Here is a 21,119-nt window from a genome sequence, read left to right on the forward strand (position 1 = left end):
AGTTGGGAAAGGTGGCAATAAATACTGATAAAGTTGAGGAATGCTCATCAAACACTTATTTGGAACATCCCACAGGTGTGCAGGCTAATTGGGAACAGGTGGGTGCCATGATTGGGTATAAAAGCAGCTTCCATGAAATGCTAAGTAATTCACAAACAAGGATGGGGCGAGGGTCACCACTTTTTAAGCAATTTGTCGAAAAGCTTTAGAACAACATTTCTCAACGAGCTATTGCAAGGAATTTAGGGATTTTACCATCTACGGTCCGTAAAATCATCAAAAGGTTCAGAGAATCTGGAGAAACAGTCCTGTCGCATGTGTTACATTTGTCCGATATTTAAATGTTTTTTAGTAAAATAAAGCCACACTTTCGACCGTCGACGCCCGATATCCATGCTTGACTGACTCGCTCGGCTACATAGGCTCGGCTATGCTAACACTTCCGGCGGTGGGCGCTTCTTCGTTGGTGTTCAGCGGCTTCTTCTTCCGGGTCGGCGGACATATCATTTGTTTCCGGTCGGCGGACTGGGTATCGAAACTAGGAATCGAAATTTAAACTTTTGAACAATTCCGGGAGAATCTGAAAGTTAGTCCCGGTTCCAATCGATACTCGATACCCAACCCTAGTCACGGGGGAAGCAGCCTAAGCAGGGAAGCCCAGACTTCCCTCTCCCCAGCCACTTCGTCCAGCTCTTCAAAGGGAATCCCGAGCCGTTCCCAGGCCAGCCGGGAGACATAGTATTCCCAACGTGTCCTGGGTCTTCCCCGTGGCCTCCTACCGGTTGGACGTGCCCTAAATCCTGACCAGATGCCCGAACCACCTCATCTGGCTCCTCTCCATGTGAAGAAGAAGCAGCTTTACTTTGAGTTCCTCCCGGATGACAGAGCTTCTCACCCTATCTCTAAGGGAGAGACCCACCACACGGCGGAGGAAACTCATTTCAGCCGCTTGTACCCGTGATCTTATCCTTTTGGTCATGACCCAAAGCTCATGACCATAGGTGAGGATGCGAACGTAGATCGACCGGTAAATTGAGAGCTTTGCCTTCCGGCTCAGCTCCTTCCTCACCACAATGGATCGGTACAACGTCCGCATTACTGAAGACGCCTCACCGATCCGCCTGTCGATTTCACGATCCCCTCTTCCCTCACTCGTGAACAAGACTCCTAGGTACTTGAACTCCTCCACTTGGGGCAGGGTCTGCCCCCCAACCCGGAGATGGCATTTCACCCTTTTCCGGGCAAGAACCATTAACTCAGACTTGGAAGTGCTGATTCTCATTCCGGTCGCTTCACACTCGGCTGCGAACCGATCCAGTGAAAGCTGAAGATCCTGGCCAGATCAAACCATCAGGACCACATCATCTGCAAAAAGGAGAGACCTAATCCTGTGGCCACCAAACCGAAACCCCTCAACGCCTTGACTGCGCCTAGAAATTATTTCCATAAAAGTTATGAACAGAATCGCTGACAAAGGACAGCCTTGGCGGAGTCCAACCCTCACTGGAAATGTGTTTGACTTACTGCCGGCAATGCAGACCATGTTCTGACACTGATCATACAGAGAGTGGACCGCCACAATAAGACAGTCCGATACCCCATACTCTTTGAGCACTCCCCACAGGACTTCCCGAAGGGACACGGTCGAATGCGTTCTCCAAGTCCACAAAGCACATGTAGACTGGTTGAGCAAACTCCCATGCACCCTCAAGGACCCTGCCGAGCGTATACAAAGCTGGTACACAGTTCCACGACCAGGATGAAAACCACAGTGTTCCTCCTGAATCCGAGGTTCGACTATCCGGCGTAGCCTCCTCTCCAGTACACCTGAATAAACCTTACCGGGAAGGCTGAGTAGTGTGATCCCACGTTAGTTGGAACACACCCTCCGGTCCCCCTTCTTAAAGAGAGGGACCACCACCCCGGTCTGCCAATCCAGAGGTACCGCCCCTGATCTGATCCGTACCATACACGGTGTTGACATTGCACTGCTTCCCCTTCCTGAGGCGGCTGAAGGTGGTCTAGAATCGCTTCAAAGCCGCCTGGAAGTCGTTTTCCATGGCTTCTTCCCCTATGTTTGAGTCTTTGCCTCCGCGACCGCTGAAGCTGCACACCGCTTGGCCTGTCGGTACCTGTCCACTGCCTCCGGAGTCCTATGAGCCAAAATAACTCGATAGGTCTCCTTCTTCAGTTTGACGGCATCCCTCACTGCTGGTGTCCACCAACAGGTTCTGGGATTACCGCCGCGACAAGCACCAACTACCTTGTGGCCACAGCTCCAATCAGCCGCCTCCGCAATAGAACATGTTCCACTCGGACTCAATGTCCAGCACCTCCCTCGTGACATGTTCAAATTTCTTCCGGAGGTGGGAATTGAAACTTTCTCTGACAGGAGACTGCCAGACGTTCCCAGCAGACCCTCACAATGCGTTTGGGCCTGCCAAGTCAGTCCGGCATCCTCCCCCACCATCGCAGCCAACTCCCCACCAGGTGGTGATCGGTAGAAAGCTCCGCCCCTCTCTTCACCCGAGTGTCCAAAACATAAGGCCGCAAATCCGATGACACAACTACAAAGTCGACCATGGAACTGCGGCCTAGGGTGTCCTGGTGCCAAGTGCACATATGGACACCCTTATGTTTGAACATGGTGTTTTTTATGGACAAACTGTGACGAGCACAAAGTCCAATAACAAAACACCACTCGGGTTCAGATCCGGGCGGCCATTCTTCCCAATCACGCCTCTCCAGGTTTCATTGTCGTTGCCAACATGAGCGTTGAAGTCCCCCAGTAGGACAAGGGAATCACCCGGGGGAGCACTCTCCAGTACTCCCTCGAGTGTACCCAAAAAGGGTGGGTACTCTGGACTGCTGTTTGGTGCGTAAGCACAAACAACAGTCAGGACCCTTCCCCCCCACCCGAAAGCGGAGGAAGGCTACCCTTTCGTCCACCGGGTTGAACTCCAACGTGCAGGCTTTGAACCGGGGGGCAACAAGAATTGCCACCCCAGCCCGTCGCCTCTCACTGCCGGCAACGCCAGAGTGGAAGAGAGTCCATCCCCTCTCGAGAAAAGTGGTTCCAGAGCCCTTGCTGTGCGTCGAAGTGAGTCCGACTATATCCAGCCGGAACTTCTCCACTTCACGCACTAGCTCAGGCTCCTTCCCCCCAGTGACGTGACGTTCCACGTCCCAAGAGCTAGCTTCTGTAGCAGAGGATCGGACCGCCAAATTCTCTGCCTTCGGCTGCCGCCCAGCTCACATCGCACCCGACCTCTATAGCCCCTGCTATGGGTGGTGAGCCCATTGGAGGGGTGACCCACATTGCCTCTTTGGGCTGTGCCCGGTCGGGGCCCATGGGAACAGGCCCGGCCACCAGGCGCTCGCCATCGTGCCACACCTCCGGGCCTGGCTCCAGAGCGGGGCCCCGGTGACCCGAGTCTGGGCGAGGGAAATCTGGGTCCATGATTTTTCTTCTTCACAGAGGTCTTCGAGCTGCTCTTTGTCTGATCTCTCAACTAGGACCTGCTTGCCTTGAGAGACCCTACCAGGGGGCATAAAGCCCCCGGACAACATAGCTCCTAGGATCTTTTGGACACTCAAACTCCTCTACCACGATAAGGTGGCAGCTCAGAGAGGAGGTCATACCAAAGACTATAAAAAATTAGAATATATATATTTTTTTTATTGTCATACCAAAGACTATAAAAAAATGTGACCCATTACCTCCCTTCTTGGCGCTCAGCATCAAAGGTTGTAATTGGGGGTTATATCACCATAAATGATTCGCGGGCGCGGCACCGCTGCTGCCCACCTCCACCTCACTTCCCAGGGGGTCAAGGGGATGGGTCAAATGCAGAGAACACATTTCAACACACCTAGTGTGTGTGTGACAATCATTGCTACTTTAACTTAAACTTAAACTTTTTTTAATGGATCGCCAGGAGGACGGTTGATAAAATATGGCCGTGACTCGTCGTGAGAAAAGTGTGTTCACTTCAAAATGACACCTTGTGAGTAAATTTGAAAATAAAATATTGTTATGAAACAAACTTTTGTGTGGTGTTGCTTCCTTATTTGTCATCATTTAGCGCTGATTTTAACGTGTAGTGGCAGCAGCTGAACTGAATGTCACACCGTGTCATAATTAAATTGGTCAGCTGGAACAACAGATAGCAGTATCATTAATAATAATAATGGGTTAGATTTATTTTGCACTTTTCTATATACTAGACCAGGGGTCGGCAACCCGCGGCTCCGGAGCCGCATGCAGCTCTTTGGCCACTCTGATGAGGCTCAGCTGCACATGGCTCAGCTGCATAATCACCGACCCCCTCCCCCCCGTCATTGTTTTGGGGGGTTTCCGGATTTTGGTGCCTCTCCCGGGGCTATCATTCTCGGACTTTCACTCGGACTACAATAGTGAGGGCGTGCCATGACAGCTTTACTTTTAACGTCCTCTACAATATGTCATCACCCGCCTTTACACCATGTTATCTGCGTGCCGGCCAGACGCATGCATCTCGCTGCTCCCATCGTCACACGTACGAGATTGCAAGGGATATAGTCAACAGTCATACAGGTTACACTGAAGGTTGTGATATAAACAACTTTAATACTCTTACTAATATGCGCCACACTGTGAACCCACACCAAACAAGAATGAAAAACACATTTCGGGAGAACATCCTCACAGTAACACAACATAAACGCAACATAACAATTACCCAGAAACTTTTGCATCCATGACTCTTTCAGGCTATATTATACACGTCCGCGCCCCCAACTCCGCCCACCTCAACAGACGCATGGAGGGGGGGGGGCGGGGTTTGGTGCTAGCGGGGTGTAAAATATAGCCTGAAAGAGTCATGGAAGATTGGGATTCTGGGTATTTGTTATGTTGCGTTTATGTTGCCACAATAGAGTTTATGCCAATTTATTGTGGCATGTTTTGTAGGGTAAAATAATCCCACACAGCTGACATTTTTACCGTAACTTTTAATTCACACGGTTAGAACACAGACCTGTGAAGTTTTGAAGGTGTTCTGGAATATGCAGAACGGAGTTTAGGGAGCAGCAGAAGAGTGGAATGTATTATTTAAATCGGTGCGTTGGAAAACGTGGACCAGAGTTTTTTTAAAAAACTGGATCTGGATCGGCATTTTCCCATGCCTTGCCGATATGCATTTTTTGGCAAATACTGGCGGCTGATCCGATCCAAATATCGGATCGGGACAACTCTAATGTGTACACAGCATTACCCTTCTCGCTTAGCTTCTACTCAAACAATTAGCCAGTCACTGTGGATTTCAGTTCAACAACTGAGGCGGCATAGCTCAGTTGGTAGAGCGACTGTGCCAGCAACTTGGGGGTTGCAGGTTCGATTCCCGCTTCCCCCATCCTAGTCACTGCCGTTGTGTCCTTGGGCAAGACACTTTACCCACCTGCTCCCAGTGCCACCCACACTGGTTTAAATGTAACTTAGATATTGGGTTTCACAATGTAAAGTGCTTTGAGTCAATAGAGAAAAGCGCTATATAAATATAATTCACTTCACTTCACAACTGAAAATACTTCAATAAAGTTATGTTTCCAATGCTCATCGTTGTGCTCATTCATGTCCATGGTGTCATGGTCCACGTCTTGGACCATGACATACTCTGGTTTTGTTTCTGTTTTGTTATCATCCTGTGTTGTATTTGGCTCTCTTAGGTCCCGGTGGCACTTCCTGGTTTGTTTCTGTTGTCCTAGCAACGCATTTGTGTCACCTGCTTCCCGTGTGATCACGCACACCTGCCCCTGATTTATCTCCTTATTTAAGACCGCTTTTGTTGGACATTCGCTCTCGGACTGTAGTTTGCTATACGCAACAGATGAAGTCGCATTCCCGCATGTTGAGAAAATACTTTTGTTATTAGATTAGCGTCCATGCTATTTTGTTTGTCTGCTTGTCCCTAGTTTACATACCAGCGCTTTTTGTTCATTCTAGCTCCCACGCTAGTTCTGTTGGTTTTTGTTAGTGCCTTTGTGCCAGTGTCTTTGGTTCACGCTGTGTTCCATCCTCCGCTGCACCCACGACAGAACAACTTCACCACGATGCCAGCGAAACGTTACAGATGGGGTTTTAACTTTAAGGGGACCGCGTGCGGTAAAGAAATATAGTCCGTTGGCGAGCAATAAAAAATACTATGAATGTCTTTCTTTGTTGCTCAAACGACGCCTGCGCATACATGCTGCTTCTGGTGAGTCAAAATGCAGGGAAAGAGAACACAAAAATGCCACAAAAGAAAAAGATCAAATCTGTTATTGCTGCTCAGCAGAAATCTGCAGTTCATATTTTGTGCTTCCAATCAACGTTCTCTCTAATCCTGTGCAATTGCGCACTGCTAATGTGTCCTCTGCACACGGCAAATCTATGCCACTCCAAAATCTAACTAAAAAATAAGCGCATAACAATTTTCAATGTAACTGACGGCCACAACAGAGAAAAACGTTTTCATCATCACCGTTCAATTATTGGAACGTCTGTCGAAACGCTCGAAGGAGGACATGAATTCCGGCGATCCCTTTATTGAGCTAAATTTTTGTCGGCCACAAACACGTGACCAAAACATTGGTAAAAAAGTTCCTATCTAGCAAAATTGGACATTTTCTGCCGCACAAACCAGACCAAAACCAAGTTTGTCATTTCAATAGCAGCCGCTCGCACTTTCCCACGTGCACCAACACATGCACTAATGGCACTTAGCCAGTCATGCCTTTACAGACACACAAAAAGCTATAACAATCAAATGTGTGCTTATTCTAGTGTCATTTATTAAGAATCCTAATTTATAAATATTAATCAAGAAATGCTGTTATTTTAAAGAAATACTTATACAAATATAAGATGAGATGCTACCTCAGTAGAAGCATTTAAGTCTCACCTTAAAACTCATCTGTATACTCTAGCCTTTAAATAGACCTCCTTTTTAGACCAGTTGATCTGCCGCTTCTTTTCTTTTTCCTATGTTCCCCCCCCTCCCTTGTGGAGGGGGTCCGGTCCGATGACCATGGATGAAGTACTGGCTGTCCAGAGTCGAGACCCAGGATGGACCGCTCGCCTGTATCGGGTGGGGACACCTCTATGCTGCTGATCCGCCTCCGCTTGAGATGGTCTCCTGTGGACGGGACTCTCGCTGCTGTCTTGGATCTGCTTTGAACTGAACTCTCACTGCTGTGTTGGAGCCACTATGGATTGAACTTTCACAGTATCATGTTAGACCCGCTCGACATCCATTGCTTTCGGTCCCCTAGAGGGGGGGGGGGGGGGGTTGCCCACATCTGAGGTCCTCTCCAAGGTTTCTCATAGTCAGCATTGTCACTGGCGTCCCACTGGATGTGAATTCTCCCTGCCCACTGGGTGTGAGTTTTCCTTGCCCTTTTGTGGGTTCTTCCGAGGATGTTGTAGTCGTAATGATTTGTGCAGTCCTTTGAGACATTTGTGATTTGGGGCTATATAAATAAACATTGATTGATTGATTGATTGATATATATTATACAATCACAAAGTTACAGGAATGTACAGTACACATGATCCCATGCTTACATCTCATTGTGCAACATGTGAATGTTTTAGCGGGAACTAGATGCCAAACCTGAAAGGGTACAATTTGTTTCCAAAGCAGGACCCCTACCCAGACATACAATACTAGTACACAGCTCATGAAAAAAATATATTTTTTGTTACTGTCATTGTAAGTGGTCTAAAACACTATTAGTAGAAAACAATCTCATGGAAATTAATGCTGTCATTTGATTATAATAATAAGAAATGTCACTTATTCAGGCAGGTTAGAAATAAGTTCATAATTTTAAAAGAGACTCAACTGTTTGCAAATTGTGCTCTTACATTTTTCCAACAAAAAAATTAAGACCACCAAAGGACATGTTTCGTTACCATTAGTGGTTTACCAGAACATTTTAGTGTCTATATTCCCCACAAATTCTGATTATATTGAATCTATATTCAATGATAGCTAGCGTTAGATCAGGGGTCTGCAACCTGCGGCTCTGGAGCCACATGAGGTTCTTTCATGCCTCCGTCGTGGCTCCCTTTGGCTTTGAAACCAAATGTCAACAAATAATGGTTACTTGATCTATTATATTTCATTTGATTTAGTTAGTTCATTTGAATTCAACAATTGTTATTTTGGAGAGTTCTGGGATCTTGTCATAGGAAAATAAAACCCATGTGAATATATTGTGGATGTAAATGTATGTCACAGCCCTTATGCGACATCTCTTGCTGCCATGCAATTGTATTGTTTTTAGCGGTCAACCCCTAGCAATGACAGATCAAAAAGACAAACATTTTATTTACTTACATTTTTATTAATTTGCTGTTTTTATTGATGACCAGGTAGTTGTTTTCAATTTTTAGTCAAATAAATATGCTGTAGTTGTATGCTTTCAGAATGTTGGAATGAGTTGATTTTTATTTTTGTATTCATTAATAAGGGAAAGAAGAGTGTATTTTGTTTCTAATGTTCAAAATAATTTCATGATTTGCTTTGTTATACCCAGAAATACATCAAATACATGTTTGATGTCATTAGTGTAACACAACTATAAGTGGTGTTATCGTCATTTTAGGAATCTAACAAGAGTTTGTGGCTCTAGGTGGGTTTTATTTGGGGGAAACAGGCTAAAATGTCTCTTTGTATGCTGAAGGTTGCCGACCCCTGCGTTAGATCAACACACAAAGCTAATGTGCGTGCACATGTTTTGCATGTGTGGAGTTACATCATTTTGTGCTAAAAGCCATATTCTGCTTTCATGAATAAATGTTTGCCTTTTAGACATTGTGTTAACATTATCAGATTTTTTACCTAATTTAAACAAATCACCGTTCCTGGGGACTGACTCCATTGAAAACCTATCAGTGTCACTTCTCATTCTGGCATGTGTATGCGTGGCATTATGATCAGTAATGGACATGCATGTGCTGTCAGTCATGTTATGTTACTGATACATGCTACTGGACTATACTTTTATAGTATTACTTGGCTATAAAAAGCTGAATGAGGTCTTATTAGTATGAGTGCACATGTGTGTTACTGTATATTGTTGTTTGAGTGCTGATATTATAATTGTTATATAGAACACTTCGTATTACTTTTAATTTTTTACTGTGCCACCAAATGTTTATAGTATTAAATGAAAACATTTGCTAGCAAAAAAGCAAGGCGTACATCCCATATCATTGAATGTATATTCTATCAGGACAACAACAACATGACTGCAAAGTGTTAGTTGCTTCTCTCGGACTGTTTCTGTGTACGTGCACACGCTCCCAGTGTGTGTACGAGACAGCAGTAAGTGACTAGCATGAACGCCAAACTAATTCCTAACCAGTTTTATTCAATTTAATTATCCATCCATTTTGTACCACTTGTCCCCTTCGGGGTCGCTGGAACCTATCTCAGTTAGTAATTGTGGAAAAAAATGGACATTTAAAAATATGTATATGTTCTGTTAAACCACTAATAGTAACATAAGCAAGCTGGTGACGATCGAGTTATATTTTTTTGTAAGAAAAAAACTAACTTTAAACAATTTGCAAACGGACACTTTAATTTTAGCTGTTGTATTGATTTGCTGACTACCTCTGCAACAAAACCTAGGAATGTTTTCTGTTGATTATCCATGTTCTTCTTTAGTTACAATACTCTGTTCCATGAATCTTCTTTCATCTGCATGCCAGATTGTTTACTTTCACTTGACAAGGCTACTCCATTCACTTCAATTATACCAAATGTCCATTTCTTGTTAACAATCAAATATAACGTTAGTAAACATTCGAGAGTAAGAAGCAAACAAACCTGTTCTGTGTAACACAACTTGATGTTTCGTGAAAACAGCGTCCAGTAGTTGATTGTTCTCCTCTTTTGTTCTAGAAAGTTCCGCCTGGTATTCTGCTATCGTTCTTTCTAACACTACAAATATTTCTTCAACGGCAGCAGTTAGTCGCTGATCCACCAACGCTCTCAACATTTGTAATGTAGACATTTTCACACAATCACAACACTTTACTCTCACACTTGATCTCTACTTAGCGATGTGTTGATAACTTCTGTGTCTTCTGTTAGCAGCTAACAAGCTAAGCTAACTAGCGAGCTAAGCTAACTAACAAGCAAAGATAGCACGAGAAGCGGCACAGTGCTTCTAGCGCATCGAGGCCACTTTATCCTTAACTAAAGAATCAAATATGTATTTTATACGACGAAAATATTTCAAACTGTAGAACAAATAATAAGACTGACTTATTAGCGTCCTGCTCGCGGCTTTCTGTCGATGTGCTTTCACGACAGTTAGCACACTTGACGTTACAAGACAGTACTGCTCTGTTCTGCCGCCTTTCGTTTACGCCAGAAGCTGGGAATGACGTCACAGCCGAGTGGCGGAGGAGAAAACACAGAGACTATTGTCACATGATAGTATCTTCAAGACACTTGACACATTTGGCTTCGGCAATTTTTTTCTGCAAAACAATGAAGACGTTGTACTGCAATGGTAATAGCTCCATAACGCTCAAATCTGCTACATAGGGAGGACATGCAAACTCCACACAGAAAAATCCCGAGCCCGGGATTGAACCCTGACTACTCAGGACTTTCGTATTGTGACACAGACGCACTAACCCCTTTTCCACCGTGCTGCCAGATATAGATGTATAGATATAATATATGTAATGCCAATTGAAATTTAAAAAGAACATGAAAACCTCCCACATTCTAAAATACATTATAAAACAAATTATCATCAAAGACAAAAATAATATCATGAGTGTAATATTTATCTTGTTTCTTTTTTTCTTTCCTTATGCTACTGTTGTTTCAATACATTGTTAAATATTTGAATATTTTTACGAAAATAAGTTGTATGTCTTTGTTTTGAAAATTTAAAATGGACAGTGTAGATCATTTGGTGAAATGACAGTTTTGTTGTTGTTTGTGGTTACCCGTTGGAAGAACTGTGCCGAGCTGCATGAATAAGTTGGCTTTAATTAAGACTTCAGCAGGACAGTAATTGTACATACGCACTGCATGAGAGGGTGGTAGTAACTGACTCCTCGATGTGCACACCCTGGTGGTGTGTTCGAGAATTACAACATGAAAACAGCTGCAAGAAACAAAATCTGTACAAAAAATGCTGCAAGTCAAAGCCACAGAGTCAGTCCAAGTTTACCACAAACAAGTGCTATGGACAGTCTGTGCATGATGTGACAGTGGATCAACACAGCCAAAGTGAAAATGACACATTCTACGTGGATGGCTTGGAAATAGAAAATTGCATTGACTCTGTAAATCCACAACAAAGAGACCAAGATGAAGGATTTGTCACAGTGTGCATAAACGACATGCCAACCAAAATGAAAGTGGATACAGGTGCTAAATGCAATGTAATGTCACTGAAGACTTTCAATAGAGTAAACAGCGGCGTGAAACTCGCCAAACAACACAGAAGCACACATTTGGTGGCTTACGGAGGAGCCAAAATCGAGACACAAGGTGAAGCTACGCTGACATGCTTTTTAAAGGGACAGCGCCACTTACTGCCATCTTTCACAGTGGATAGAATGTGACATCACTGTTGGGCTTCCGTGCATGCCTGCGTACGGGGCTAGTCGAGTTGAGTCCCGATGTGCACCATGTCACCACAGAGAACACTGGAGAGTTCAGCGCACGGATCCTCACACAATACCAAGATATTTTCAGTGAAGAGCTCGGAGAACTACCAGTTGTTTACACAATGACAGTGGACCCCAATGTGCCGCCAGTTGTTAGGCCGGCCCACCGCATCCCAGTAGCGATGCAAGACTGTGTGAAAGCTGAACTTAAACGCATGGAAAGCATAGACGTTATTACTTCAGTCACCGAACCAACAGCTTGGGTGTCATCCATGGTCGCTGGGCACACAAAAGTCAAATCAGAAATCAGATTGTGCATCAACCCCAAAGATTTAAAGGCCTACTGAAATGAGATTTTCTTATTTAAACGGGGACAGCAGGGCCATTCTATGTGTCATACTTGATCATTTCGCTACATTGCCATATATTTGCTGAAAGGATTTAGTAGTGATCATCCACGATAAATTTTGCAACTTTCGGTGCTAAGAGAAATGCCAGAAGTCGCAGACGATGACGTCACATGTTTGATGGCTCCTCACATCTTCACATTGTTTTTAATGGGAGCCTCCAACAAAAAGTGCTATTCGGACCGAGAAAACAACAATTTTCCCATTAATTTGAGCGAGGATAAAAGATTCGTGTTTGGGGATATTAATAGCGACGGACTAGAAAAAAATTATTTAAAAAAAGTTTTATAAAAAAAAATGTGATTGCATTGGGACGGATTCCGAAGTTTTTTGACATATTTACTAGGTTAATTCTAGGAAATCCCTTATCTTTCTATTGTGTTGCCAGTGTTTTAGTGAGTTAAATAGTACCTGATAGTCGGAGGTGTGTCTCCACGACTGTCTTGACGCGCAGTGTTTCAGGGGAGTCGACGGCATCTATGGATGGCACAAGCTCAGCTTTTCTCCGGTAAGAACTGACTTTTTAACCACAATTTTCTCACCGAAACCTGCTGGTTGACGTGTGGTCGGGATCCATGTTCTCTTGACCGCGCTCTGATCCATAGGAAAGTTTCAGCTCCAGGATTTTTAAACAAGGAATCACTGTGTGTTTGTGTGGCTAAAGGCTAAAGCTTCCCAACTCCATCTTTCTACTGTGACTTCTCCAATATTAATTGAACAAATTGCAAAAAATTCAGCAACACAGATTTTCAAAAAAACTGTATAGTTATGCTGTTAAAGCAGACGACTTTTAGCTGTGTGTGTGTGCAGCGCTCATACTTCCTAAAAACCTGTGACGTCTTGCGTACACGTCATCATTACACGAGGTTTCGAAGACGAAACTCCCGGGAAATTTAAAATTGCAATTTAGTAAACTAAAGCGGCCGTATTGGCATGTGTTGCAATGTTAATATTTCATCATTGATATATAAACTATCAGACTGCGTGGTGGGTAGTAGTGGCTTTCAGTAGGCCTTTAAATGAAGCACTAAAACGGCCCCACCATCCCATGAGAAGTGTGGAGGAGGTAGCAGCACAAATGTTTTCAGTGCTAGATGCAAAAAATTCATTCTGGCAGATCCGCCTGGACAAGAAGTCCTCAATGAAGACAACATTCAGTACTCCTTTTGGACGTTACAGATTCCTTCGCATTAACTCAGCAAGCGGAGTATTCCAGCGCACAATGGATCAGCTCTTTGCTGGATATCCATGCTCAGTCATTGTCGATGACATCATAATCAGAGGCCGTGATGTGGCGGAGCATGACGCCAACCTAAAAAAGGTTCTAGAACGTGTGAAGGAAATAAACCTCAAACTCAACCCGCAGAAATGCAAATTTCGACTTGACCAAGTATGCTACGTTTGTCATATCTTCACAAGTAAAGGTTTGAAAGCTGACCCCTCCAAAACTGCTGCTATCACAGACATGCCAGTCCCCACAGATGTCACTTCACTTCTACGTTTCCTGGGAATGGTTAACTATCTTGGCAAGCACATTCCAAACCTCAGTGACATCGCAACGCCACTGAGGAAGCTGACTCACAAAGAGACCGCATGGTGCTGGTTCCAGCAACACCAAGATGCTTTCGACCGCCTGAAAGCATGTCTCTCCTTTCCACCAGTATTGGCCTACTAAGATGTCAAAGAGCCAGTCAGGCTGACCTGTGAGGCGTCATGCTTTGGACTAGGAGCTGCCTCATGTAAAATGGAAGGCCAGTAGCCTTTGCATCCCGCACCCTTACAGAAACAGAAAGTCAATACCCTCAAATTGAGAAGGAGCTTCTAGCTGTTGTGTTTGCATGCACCAAGTTCAGAGACTATGTGTATGGCAAGGCCACCACAGTAGAAACTGACCACCAACCGTTGGGGACTATCTTGAAGAAACCAATTCACAATGCCCCGGCCCGTCTTCAGCGGATGCTGCTACGCTTGCAAAGCTATGACATAAGCCTAATCTACAAAAAAGGAAAGCACATGTACTTAGCTGACACTCTTTCAAGAGCCCCTAATGCAACAGACAGTGAGAGCCCATCTGACAGTAGTTCTTTCGACGTCATGTCTGTGAGCTACATTTCTACAGCCCGCCTGGAAGAGCTCAAGAAGCACATGGAGGAGGTTGAAGTAATGCAGACTCAGTACAGTTATCCAGCATGGATGGCTTGCCAGAAAGACTCAGCTGCAGCCTGCCATTGAAGTTTTCTTCCCCTACAGAGATGAACTCACTGTGGAAAATGGAATTGTCATGAAAGGGCAGAAAGCAGTCATTCCAACGTCACTACCAAAAGAGTACATTAAGATTGTACACAGAGGTCACCCAGGCTTTGAAGCGACCAAACGCAGAGCAAGAGGTATCATCTTTTGGCCATCAATGTCACGAGACATCACTAAAGAACTACTTTTTTGCACAGTGTGCAACAGCACAAAACCACATCAGCAGAAAGAACCACTTCATCTCCATCCAGTTCCAGACCTTCCGTGGTCACAGTTGCTACAGACCTTTTTGAATGGCGTGGACAACACTACCAGGTGATAGTGGATTCCTATTCTGGATGGTTTGAAATTGACCTACAAAACATCACAGCGACAGTTGTAATTTCCAAAATGAAAAGACATTTTTCAGTGCACGGTACACCACACACACTGCTATCTGACAATGCAAGACAGTACAAGTGTGAGCAATTCAGGAAATTTGCTGAGGAGCGGGACTTCATCCACACCACCAGTAGCCCAGAGTTTCCCAAGTCGAATGGACTTGCGGAAAGAGCTGTCAGGAGTGACAAGCAACTGATGGAGAAATCCCACCGGGACAAAACTGATGTCTTCCTAAACCTCCTTAACCTCAGAAACATTCCCCGAGATGCAGACCTTGGTACCCCTGCCGAACGTTTAATATCAAGACAAACGCGTGCAGCTATCCCAGTGTGTACCAGACTACTACATCCAACAGAAAAAGACTCAACACAAGTACACGCTCGACTAGTCGACAAGAGAACTACAGTGAAATGTCACTACGACAAGTCAAGTCGCCCACTGACTCCCTTGGCAGAAGGGCAAGTGATCCGTATGCAGACTCCTGCTGGACATGACTGACTTGGAATAGTGGAAAAGTCGTGCAAAGAGCCACGTTCCTACATCATCCAGTCCGATGGGAGAAGATACAGGAGGAATCGTCGCCACATCGTCCCGGTTCAAGAACAACCACCAACACCGTTCCAGAACGGCGAAGCAGACTCTCAGGATGGTAGACATACCATGGTGGACTTGGTCCCCCCCACACCACTGAGAGAAAAGACAGTGATTAGGCAAACGGAAAGTACATCACCAATTCGACCCAGATTCACGACGCGGACTGACACAGCTTACAAAACACGTGCAGGTCGAGTTTGCAGACCCAATCCAAAGTATGTGCAGTAAGAAAAGAAAAATGCACCTGTGATTTATTTTGAGATAGTATTTTTCTAGCTGTTCTATGATTTGTTTAGATATTCCATACAGATGGTGAATTGTTTGTATTCACCCTACACAGTTAAGAGATTTGATCTCAGTTACATGTGGATATTCATTTCACTTATCTTCTTTTGTGTTTTGTAAGGACGCTTAACTAAAAGGGAAGGATGTAGATCACTTGGTAAAATGACTGTTTTGTTGTTATAATTCTTGAACACACCACCAGGATGTGCACATCGAGGAGTCAGTTACTACCACCCTCTAATGCAGTGCATACGTACAATACATAGTTCTCACAGTCGATTACCCCATCCTATGATGCTTTGCGCGCTGCCATTTTTAGAGGCAAGCTTTCATTGTTTGCTCACTTCGCTTCATTCCACTGCACAAAACCGGAATCAGTAATCTTACAAAACCAACGCAAATGGCCAGTAGACCATCAAAGAAGCGGTACAGAGATGGTTTGGATAAACAAACGAGACAAAGATACGACAGCAAGACAGAAAGCATCGGTATCGATCCGTACGAAGTTTGTAAAACTAAAATGACTGCTGACCACACATAGACATTCTAAATTATCTGGTTTGTTCCAAGAGTGCTTATACTATGGAAGAGTTAAAGGCTTTCGAATCACTCAAGGCTTACAACCAGTTTGTGAGTGGTTGGGTGAAAGATGTGTACAGCATGATGACAAAAAATTCAAGTCTGGAATTTAGTTTTTTGAAAATGTATTCACATGATAGTCAATGGTTTAACTTCCAGAAATGTTCATTTATAAGTATTAAACAGGGACTTAATAAAACAAAGACTAAACACAACTTTGTTAAAAAGTAAACAAATGGTGAAGACTATATTGAGTGTTGACTGAGTAGCTTTAAAGGGGAACATTATCACAATTTCAAAAGAGTTAAAAACAATAAAAATCAGTTCCAAGTGGCTTGTTGTATTTTTTTTCAAAATTTTACTGGTCTCGGAATATCCGTAAATAAAGCTTTAAAGTGCCTTATTTTCGCTCTCTGCAAAGACACTGGCCATTTCCCTGTGACGTCACACAGTGCTGCCAATGTAAACAAACAATGGGAATACCACAGCAATATATAGTGACATTAGCTTGGATTCAAACTCGGATTTCAGCGACTTAAGCGATTCAACAGATTACGCATGTATTGAAACAGATGGTTGGAGTATGAAAATATTGAAGAAGAAACTGAAGCTATTGAGCGAATAGCTATTGACGCTATTCATAGCCATAGCATTGCCGAATAGCTGCGTTAGCATCACTGGTAAAATGTGTGGACCAAACAATCAGGACTTTCGCATCTTTTGACACTGGAGCAACTTAAATCTGTCGATTGGTAAGTGTTTTTTTCGCATTAAATGTGAGTGGAAGGAAACATAATATAGTTGCAAATGCATCTACAGGTTATCCATACATCTCTGTACCATGTCTGCTTTAGCACCGCCGGTAAATAGCATGTTGGCATCGATTAGCGTAGCATGTTAGCATCGATTAGCCGGCAGTCAACATCAACAAAACTCACCTTTGTGATTTCGTTGACTATCATTGCAAATGCATTTGCAGGTTATCCATACATCTCTGTGTCATGTCTGCCTTAGCATCGCCAGTAAAATGTGCAGACACTTTGGCACATTCAATGGGGGTCTGGCGGCAGACATTTTGGCATCTTCGGGCCAGTGGTGCAACTTGAATCCCTCCCTGTTAGTGTTGTTACACCCTCCGACAACACACCGACGAGGCATGATGTCTCCAAGGTTCCAAAAAATAGTCAAAAAAACGGAAAATAACAGAGCTGAGACCCGGTGTTTGTAATGTATTGAAAATGAAAATGGTGGGTGTGTTACCTCGGCGACATCACATTCTGACGTCATCGCCTCCAGCGCGATAAACAGAAAGGCGTTTAATTCGCCAAAATTCACCCATTTAGAGTTCGGAAATCGGTTAAAAAAATATATGGTCTTTTTTTTGCACCATCGAGGTATATATTGACGCTTACATAGGTCTGCTGATAATGTTCCCCTTTAACATATGAATTGGCCTGCTACATTCAGATAAATCCCATAGCAAAAATTTGCTTGCTCAACTGTTGCTTAATCTCGTATCTTGAGAACATTTTGAGCTTCTCATATCTGTCTAATTCTGTGATCAATTGTTTCTCTTTTATTGCTCCTAAGGGACCCTTAGGAGCAATAAATAAGCTAAAAAGAGACAAGACATCACTGAGACAAAGGAGGTTGAGTTGAGACAACCCTTTGAGCAATATTTGAGAAGTGGGATACACTGACGAGAGCTCATATATGTATGCCATTGATCTCAATTATGTCTCATTTATTTTGAAGGATAATAAAAAGAGAAAGAAATTAGATGTATGAGCAATAAAAGAGATCTTATGTATGTCTTTTTCATGTCTTGATTATTTCTCTTAAATTTATTATCATATCTCAAATTTGAGAATCATGAGAACAAATTGAGAGTGCAATTTAAATATTCATCTGACTTAATTAGAAATAACACTAAACAAATACTCGAATATTGAAAGGTGTATCACTTTATTTGGCTACACAAAAATACAAAATATAATATAAAAATAGATTAAATACAAAAATGTAAATGTAGTTAATTAGTACATACATCATGTACATATTGACATTCACAATACTTAAAACAACATAGAAAACAATATACAAAAAATTAAAAAAATACAAAAATAAATGAATTTGACCTTAAGTACTCACTTTGTTATTGTGAAAAAGTCAGGTGTAGTTTTTTAACTCCTTGTTGAGCAAACCATGTCCCTTATTTAAAAAAACAGTTGACTTCATCTCAGTAAAAAAACACTTGACTTCATCTCAGTAAGAGGGTGAGGGTAACCGTGCTGTCTGGAACTGGTCTACATACAAAAAATAATCACAGTGAAAACCAGGGATACTTAACATTTTTACCTTGGGGCACGACCAACTTTTCCACTACACAAGGGTCTGGGACCAACTGAAATATAAACACTGAATGAGTCCTTCTACACTAAAGTGTAAGACAACAGAGTACCATTCCTGCCCATATGGACGGACAACAGCTAAGAAACAGATATTTATTGGCGGCTTCCAAGGGGTACTCGCAGCCAAACAGTGGACCCCAGCCCTATGATTAAGAAACACTGTTGTAAACAATAGAACAGCCTCCTGCGATAACAATATAACATTTGGTACATAAATGATCATTAAAATATTTTGAAATTGGTTACAAAAGCTACTAATATACCTGATTATGTAAGCAGTAACGTACTGCGTCATTACCGGTTGCATTATTTTTTTTATTTGGAAAAAACTTTGCAGTGTGAAGGGATATTAGCCGCTAGCTTGTTAGTGATGTTGCATCAGTGCCAAATTTGCTTGGCACAGCATACCTCAATATGCATTATCACAGAATAACGTGGTACTAAAAGCTACATCATAGGGCCATTTTTTACAAACCTAGACCAAAATATTGAAAATGTTTACCAAGGAAACATCCTACCATAGAATGAACTTGACAGGTACAAGGGCCTACTTAAAACCGGCTCTGGCCTGACTTTTGTTTACCAAAGCTTTCTTGAGCTTGGCCTCCTCAATATTGTCCCAATCAGGAAAGGTGCCGCATCTCAGGACATACGCTGCAAGGCAAGAACATAATCATCAGCCATTCGTAATTTTGTCCCACATCAGTTTCTACAGCTATCAAATATATGCAATGCAATAACAATAATAATGCAAATTCAAATGTAATGCTTTTTGGTACTTGAAAAAATGTAATGCCCATGTGCGACTGCATATAGTTTGTTTTTTTTATATAGTCAAAAGCTTACAATTATCTGTATACACACAGTTGCAAGCATTAGACAAGTTAATTAGTTGAAAGGTTTACATGAACTGTTACTATCTAGTGTATTAGAATTGGCTTACAAAGCTGTTTGATTGGAAAATGTATTTTTATTGATTTATTTTTGTGGGGTAGCATCTGATGTTTTGACTGTGTGCGTGGCCGTAGACAATCGCTAATTAAAAGGTTCTGACTATCAAAAATATTAAAGGAGAACTGCACTTAAAGCCTCTAAACAAACATCCCATTCTGCATCAGATGATCAATATAATATACCCATTAGCCATTTATTTAGTTGTGTCTGTTTGAAACATGCTGTAAGTATATATATATTCTCTGAAAATATGACTTATAATAGCCACAAACTGGAGGATACCATTTTTAATCAGGATACAATTTGTTTTAAAAGAGTTAAAAGGTTTAATGGAATAATAAATGAACATCATACCAGGATTGCAAATTATGCATGTTTGGAAATGGATGATCTATTTAAACATTTTAGAAAAATACAGAACAATATTGGTAAAAATGCCAATAAGATGCATTTGAAAAAAAGCTATGGCGATTAAACATTTTGAATGTATTGTACTTTACACCTTCTCTGTTTAAAATGTTTACAGTAAATAGCAAGTATGTATCAAGTGTCCGGCAGCTGAAGGAACTTGTATTCATTTATGGTGGGAATGTCAGAAAATAAAAGAGTTGTGGTCTGCTGTGAAAATTGCCTCGCTAGCGTAGATCACTTGAGGGAATTGCGTCACAACAGTTGCTAATGTTAGGCAAGTTAGCTCATATGTGTTAAAGTGGAGATGATTGAAATAAACGACTCAGTGTATGAAAAAAGCTCAGCTTTTCCATTATCCTGACATGGTGTCACAGTTAAGGACTACACGCCTACAGTGACCAAAGAATGGAAAAGTTTATGCCCCCAGAGCAGTTTCATTTTGCTTTATTGAAGCAGTGCTTTTGTCGTGTTCCCACCTCACAATACCTCTTGTATGCAGTTTGAGAGCCGCAGTTAAAAAAAGAAACACACAGGAAGACTAACAATTTCGATGACCGTAACCTTCTTAAGTTAATTTTCATTTACCGTTTGACATATTGACTGTCCGCCATGTCCTACAATCGTATTACATTTTTTAAATGCCTCTGGGCAATGTATTTAATGCTTTTTATTGCCGTTTAAAGCCTTCATTTACGCAAAATCCTTAATACACACAACCACACTTCAAGTTGATGGACATAACACTATATTGCTCATCATAACGCTAGTTTTTAGTCAATCACAAATTGTAATTATGTAACATTGAGTTATACTTCCAGTCTGCTGTAATCGATAAGGGATCAACATTTCTCATATTGAACTTCTTTTTAATTATTGTTACCCAATTTTGGCCTGAAAACACCCTCAGTTTGGGAAAACTTACTTAGGATTCCTTCAACCTTTTTCTGGTCAAGGATGCGCTTTCGTGTTCCTGCAGGTTTGTTTTCAGGGCGACCAAAAGGGACACTCCTCTACTGTAAAAAAGAGGTCAAATAGTGCGTGGAATAAACGCATACATTTGGGCTTTGAAGCATGTCTCATGGCAGCAAGGCGGAACGATGATATGAATACGCCGCTCTCAGGAAAGAGCTCTTGCTGGTCCGATTAATGAGGAGGGCCGTCGCTGTATTTGTCTCCAACGAG

At 42.6% G+C, this 21,119-nt stretch overlaps 1 protein-coding gene across 1 annotated transcript in view; it reads right to left on the reverse strand.

Moving 5' to 3' along the window:
- The window catches only part of LOC133546666 (zinc finger protein 316-like), a 62,678-nt gene that overhangs the window by 6,100 nt on the left and 35,459 nt on the right, over positions 1 to 21,119 (reverse strand). The gene's annotated exons all lie outside the window — the stretch shown is intronic.

This window comes from Nerophis ophidion, unplaced genomic scaffold, assembly GCF_033978795.1.
Source record: "Nerophis ophidion isolate RoL-2023_Sa unplaced genomic scaffold, RoL_Noph_v1.0 HiC_scaffold_36, whole genome shotgun sequence".
In the NCBI taxonomy this organism is placed as follows: Eukaryota; Metazoa; Chordata; class Actinopteri; order Syngnathiformes; family Syngnathidae; genus Nerophis; species Nerophis ophidion.